Raw genomic sequence first — 6,712 nt, 5'->3', positions numbered from 1 at the left:
TAAATCAAACTGATTATAAGCTTTTTTAATGATAGAATTTAACCTCATTTTATCATTGAAATGTAACTTTCATTCGCCTTGGTAGGTATGATATGAATATAGATGGATATTAAAGTGACAGACTGGCAAAGGTAAGTAAATATTTTTCTAATTTTCTTTTTTTAGAAAGCTTTTTGTAGATTTTTTAGTTTATAATCAACTTTTTTGGAAAAAAAAAAGGGTTGGAATCTCAATTTCCATTCTTGTCTCAACAATGATTAAATGTAGAGACGTCTGCTCAGGCTTGTTGTGTCTCTTTAAAGGTAGAAGCTACTTTCTGCTCTCCAACAAGTGATCCAAAGCGACCCGACTCGCCTCCCGTCAAGTCGAAGGACGCCACATACGAGCCGTCAAACAGAGCGATATGAATCTGCACTGTAATTCACAGAAAAAGAGATTAGAAGAAGATAATAGTGTCATATCTCAAAAGTTAACAGTGAGGCCTGCGTGAACTGTGAATAATCTTATAATTAGTGATCTAATGCCATTAAGGCCCGACAGAAATAGAGAAAGCAACGCTTGGATGAGGCGCAGTTAATCAAGTGTGCGCCCCTCGTTGGATCATCAGCCTGGGCCACGACTGATGATAGGTATAAGTTTAAATGACAGCTTAAAGGAACATTACGCTGCTCTCCTATTTGGTTAACTTTCCCTCCCAAATGGTGGAAAAACGTGACATCCTTTTAATGGGCCTTCTCTATCGCCCCCTCCATTTGCGAGGATCCTCTCTCCTCCCCTTTTTCGCCCCGGGGCTATTCTTCCTCGGGGAATACGCAGAGTCTCCTCACCTTGTGAGCCGGTTTGATCCTCCGACATGTCAGCAGGCGGCTGATCCGGCCCGTTCTGCCTCTGTTCCAGGTTGTTCCTGCAATGCGAGAGTAGGAGAAGCGCTGGAGGCTCCTGTCTCTTGATTCACGTTGTTGTCTTTCTGCGCTCTTTGTGTGGGAGAGAACGCCGCGACACAGTGCACACCCAGAGTTTGACAGTTTCAAAGAAAACATCCACCCTCAGCTTGTCAGCCGCTGTTTGATCTCATCAGTCGGTGGTGTTCATTTTGATGGCAAAGTGTTCGGCTTCAGCCAAGTTTTGTTGTTTTTTTATTCTAGCAGTGATTGTTGGAAGTGTTGTCTATATTTAACTAATCATGTGGGAAGAAAATGTGTCTTTAGCGAGATTTTTAACCAATATATGAAGCTTTTCCCATTTAGGCAGCTTTACAAAGGTCATCTGTTAATCTAATTTCAGACGACTCCATTTAGAGTGTCCTAATGTTATTGTTTTTATTTAAAATATGTTGAGGATTTTTGGGGTTAGTTTAGCAGAATTCAAGCCTTTATTGAAAAGAGTGAAAATAAAGTTTTTAAGCTTAAACTTGGCAAAAGATATCATTTTTAACACTTTTTCAACACTTTTGATGGACTTTCCAGGATCCAGATTATATTCCCTAGAGACAGAAAATATTTGGTGCTAAATTACTGTCATGGATCCAGACTAAATAAGATTTTACTTGTAACTTGTCATGTAACAAAATTATGCTTGAATTTGCAGTGTGACTTTTTGTTTTTGACGAGATAACTAGATCTGTGTGCTTTGTTTTTTTCAACTTATGCTAATGAGCTCCTCCGTTAGCTTTAGCCTTCATGGTTGACCCTGAAATCCTTCATCCTCCGTCTCCTCCCCGCTACACTCTAGATCACCTGCGCAAAGCCTACAGCCTCCGCCGTTTCTCCCGTCTTGCTCCGGTCCGACTTCCTCTGGGCTCAAAGAGAACGTGCGCTATATTATTATTAAAATCATAGTAGCAAAACATGCCGAAATGAACGCTTAATTCAAAATGACATATTAAAAAATGCCCATTAGCATCCAGGATATGTTCAGTTTCTGCCCAAATATTTTCATTTTGTTGTGAAGTTTTGTAACACAGATAACTAGGATCATACAAAATTGGTTTATATGAACTACCAATAGTTTGCATCCAATAATTAAATTAAACGGTCTTAGTTTTTGGAAATATATAAGAATTATGCTCTAATCTGTAGTTACCGATCTGTCCTTACCATATTTTAATTAGTCAAATCGGATCTACTTGACGTTCTTTTACCTACTTGGTGCGATTGCAATTGCGGATCTTGACCTGACCGGACCGGAGCGGAGCAAAAACTAGCTTGAATCCGTATTTTGTTGGTGAAGGATGGAGAGGACGTACGTGGACGGTGATGTGCGGAGGAGTAGCGGTGGATGTGGAACAGATCTAGTTAATTAACCTGACAGACTAGTACTCTGCACGATGTACGTGAGCGGGGCGGAGCAGAAGGCTGTGGTAGTATTTGGAATCTGGGGGTAAAGCATGGCTGTAGCAAACAGGAAGTAGAGGCTGTAATCTAGCACTGACCACAGATTGATAACTCTCTGCATTTAACCTATCCCCTTGGTTAGCAGTGGGCTGCCTTCATGAGGCACCTGCAGAGCAGTCGGGGGTTAAAGGTCTTTGCACAGAGTCCTAGAGTGGCAGTCTGTGGGAGTGGGGCTCAAACTCAGAACTAAGAAGATTCCAAGCTCTCTTTAAGATCGGTAATGGAACAAAGTTTTAATTAATGTAGTTTTCATCAACCTTTTTTCGCAAAAGCCAAAAACCATTTCAAGCGAGCGTTAAGACTTTTTTAGCGAATTTAGTGCTACATTCACACTGCGGCCTGAAGTGACCCAAATCCGATTTTTTTGGCCCATATGTGACCTGGATCTGATCTTTTCATGGCTGTCTGAACAACTGAGATTCGATTTTTTCCAATGCGACCCAGGCCACTTGGCTAAGTGCTCCTGAATCCGATACGAATCTGATCTTTTCAAATGGGACCTGTGTGTGAACGGCCAGGTCGCATTCATCCGACCTGAACGTCATTAATACCCGTCAAAGGTCACTATTCTGGGTCTTGCTATGAAGAAGCAGCAAGAAAAACAACAATCATGGCGGACGATGACGCAGAGAGCAGTATTTATGTTTAACCATCTTGAAAAGATTGTGTTGTTATGGTTGGGAAAGATCGCTAGATGCGCTCCGGCACTTCCATCCATGTTTACTTCCGTAAACACAGAGCACGCTGGCCTGTGACGTCATTGCGTCCTCTACTGCGCATGCGGGACACTTAGGTTGTATGACTGCAGTTCACACAGGAGATCACATAAAAATCACATATATTTGGAAATATTAACGGCAACGCAAAAAAATCGTATTTCACGAAAAAATCGGAATTGAGCATCAAGGCCTGCAGTGTGAAAGTAGCCTAAGAGACTTTATTCTATCAAGCTTTTCTGATGCGATACTTTAAAATGGCTAATAGAAAAAGCTGATGGAAACCAGATGACTGATGCTGAAGTAATCCATTATTTTTTTATATAGATAGGATAAAAGTCTTTCCGAAATTATTTTTTGAATATTTTAACAAGTCTTCTTTTTGCTTTGTTTTCTTTTTCCTATATTTACAATACTCTATCCTTCATTATGCTATGCCAACAATAACAAACATGGTGGTGGCAGTATCATGATGTGGGAGTTGAACATATAGCAGGGGTTCATTTTCTGTTGAGACCTACAGCCAGAGATATAATGAAGTGGTGTAGATAACATATTAAAGGAATAGTACACCCAAAACATGATTAGCCTTCATTTTCTACTCACCCCCATGCTGAACAACACTCTGGAGTACTTTTTTGATATCTCAAATGCATCTGGAGATCTGGGAGGCTTCTTGCTGTCTGCTGACATTCAAATAATGGAGGTCTATGGTGCCCGAGGCAGAAAGGTCCATAAAAGTCCACAAAAAACGTGTCAATATTCCTCCATACTGCTCGTCCAATGTATTCCAAGTGTCCTGAGTGGGTAGCGTCCAGAATTTACTCGAAACGAAGTCATTTAGAATGTTTTTAGAGCATAAACAGTAGTGTATAGGATTTCCTGAAAGCGCACGCCTGCGAGTTCATGACGCTACGGAGACCGCGGCAGACCAAACCAGATGAAAGTGCGCATTCAGCTCGGCAAAGAACTCATGCTCTTCCTCAACACTGAAGTCCTCAGACATTTTTCTTTCGTTGTTTCTTTCTTTGCACAGGTAAACAGCACATTTCTTCTTCTACACTTGCATTATTGGCAGAGCAGACGCTGAATGCGCACTTTCATCTGGTTTGGTCTGCCGGCTTCCGTAGCGTCGTGAACGCGCAGGTGCGCGCTTTCAGGAAATCCTATACACTACTGTTTATGCTCTAAAAACATTCTAAATGACTTCGTTTCGAGTAAATTCTGGACGCTACCCACTCAGGACACTTGGAATACATTGGACGAGCAGTATAGAGGAATATTGACACGTTTTTTGTGGACTTTTATGGACCTTTCTGCCTCGGACACCATAGACCTCCATTATTTGAATGTCAGCAGACAGCAAGAAGCCTCCCAGATCTCCAGATGCATTTGAGATATCAAAAAAGTACTCCAGAGTGTTGTTCAGCATGGGGGTGAGTAGAAAATGAAGGCTAATCATGTTTTGGGTGTACTATTCCTTTAATATGTTAGACTGGTCTAGTCAAAGTCCAGTTTGGAATAAATTTCATTTTTGAATCCATGGAATTAAACCAAACTGACGGAGCTTGGCCTTAATTTATGTTTATAGACAAATGGCGATCTGGTAGGGAGATGAAAACTGCAGCTGTGAAAACATCTATAGAATTGACTCATCTGGATGGAAATGAATGCGGACCGAATGTTTCGGTTTTTCCTTGAAAGAAATTTTGGAACCATAATTTCCTTGAACATTAGACTGTTTGTTGGTCCATTTCATTAGTCCCCATAAGTTATTGTAAAGCAGTAACAGTAACAGATCAAAGGTAAGAAGCCATATAGTTTGACCCACCTTTATTTGGGAATAAAGGCGCCTCAGGGATCTGGATCGTCTCTTGTTCATCTCTCTCCTCTCTAGTTTTAATAAAATCTTTGTATGACTTCAGTTGCAACTTCCTCTCACCCACAAACTGACAGCGTTCTGCAAAACGACACGTTTGATGGCAAACCCTGCGATGTGTTCGTGCGTCGCCGTTTGAATGCGGGCCGCCGTAGTCGCACGCTAACAACTTTGCAGGCTGGATGGTGTCGTGGAAGGTGTGTGTTGGTTGGTGTGTGCGAGTGTGACGGCAGAGAGCAATCCCACGAGGGCCTCCATGTCATGTCGAAAATACCATAACATGTGCATTACACTTAAGTGATTCTTCTTCCATCTGCTAAGTATGACAGCATTAGCATAGCCGTTTAATTAGTGCCACGCTTAAAGCGTTCCCCCCCGTTTTAATCACCTCATATTTGTTTAGTCAATGGTTGCAGGAGAGCTCCCATTTGGAAAAACAAAACAATCTAAGCCTTTTCCTGTACTTTTTTTAAGTGTTTTTCTTTTATTAAGCTGCTGAATTAAAAATATAAGAATAAAAAGGTTTCATTCAGCTCTTTATTACAATCCAATCTGATCTCTTTCTGCTTTCAGAAGTCAAACCATCACATGGTGGCAGAGGGAGGGAGGGAGGGAGGCTGAAAAATTGGGCGCCTCTTTGAATGGGCCACATTTACATTAATGAACCCGATTTGAATGGGGGTTCATATCAAGCCTCATAGATTCTGCGCCGTGATTTTATTAATTGCAACAGAGGCGTCATTGTTTGTCGTTTTGACGCCAATTCAATTAAAATCCCATTTAGGGGGTAATAGATTAGACAGTGTAAAGTTTATGTGGAGGACGCCTTGTGACTAATATGTGACTAACAAGCCGCCGTGTGCTTTGATGCACATGCAGTCACACGCCATACACGTGTATCATGTTCATGTCTGTAGGTGTGTTAGCTTTTACGTCGTGGGGTTATACTCTCCCCAAGTGAGCGGATCCAGTTTTCTTTGATAAGTAATTGGTCGTCCTTTGAAAGAATTAGAAGCTTGTGGTTTCTGTCCTTTTAATCTCAGTATTTTCAGTTAAAGATATGCGAGGCCTCGGCTATATGCCGTTCTGAAATAATTACATTTTAAAGGGTTATGCATTAATTAATAACAAAGGATTCAGTCCAAGACGAAAGTAGGTTTGATAAATGTCAACTGGTGTCAACGCCCAAAGGTATTTCTCACTTCTGCCAGTTAAGAAACGAAAGAATGAACAAGTTTTTAATCTGAAAATCTGAAAAGTGCCACTGTTAAAAAGATAAAAGCCCCAAATGGTTTGAGTTTTTAAGCTACACATGGGCTCATGGGCGTAGGCTTGCAAAGGGACATGTCCCTACCAACATTTTGGCACCAACCTGTCATGATACTATTAAAGTTCTGACCCCAAGATGCAGAAGACCAAACAGAGAGACCAGGGAAAAGTTTAAACAGGTTTATTTAGTAATGATGTGATGAACCCAGTGCTGCTCTGAGCACTGCTCAACATGGACTGAAAGGTGAGGAGAAGACACTGCGGTTAGTTCAGGCTCAGTGGGAAATTTGAATCTTAGGTTTAGAATTGGAGGAAAAGGTTGCAGACTCACTTCTCCAGGGAAAGGTGTCCTTTAAGGTATCCGGACTGTGAGGATTGTACCAGAGCTTGTCTTGTTGGGTGATGGGTGGACTGGGTTACTCACCCCTTGCTCACACTGGCTCCGGTGCGGTTAC

The sequence above is a fragment of the Cyprinodon variegatus genome, unplaced genomic scaffold (genome assembly GCF_000732505.1).
Source record: "Cyprinodon variegatus isolate N-32 unplaced genomic scaffold, C_variegatus-1.0 Scaffold63, whole genome shotgun sequence".
NCBI lineage: Eukaryota > Metazoa > Chordata > Actinopteri > Cyprinodontiformes > Cyprinodontidae > Cyprinodon > Cyprinodon variegatus.
The sequence above is the reverse complement of the archived record's forward strand: the minus strand, read 5'-3'. Positions refer to the sequence as shown.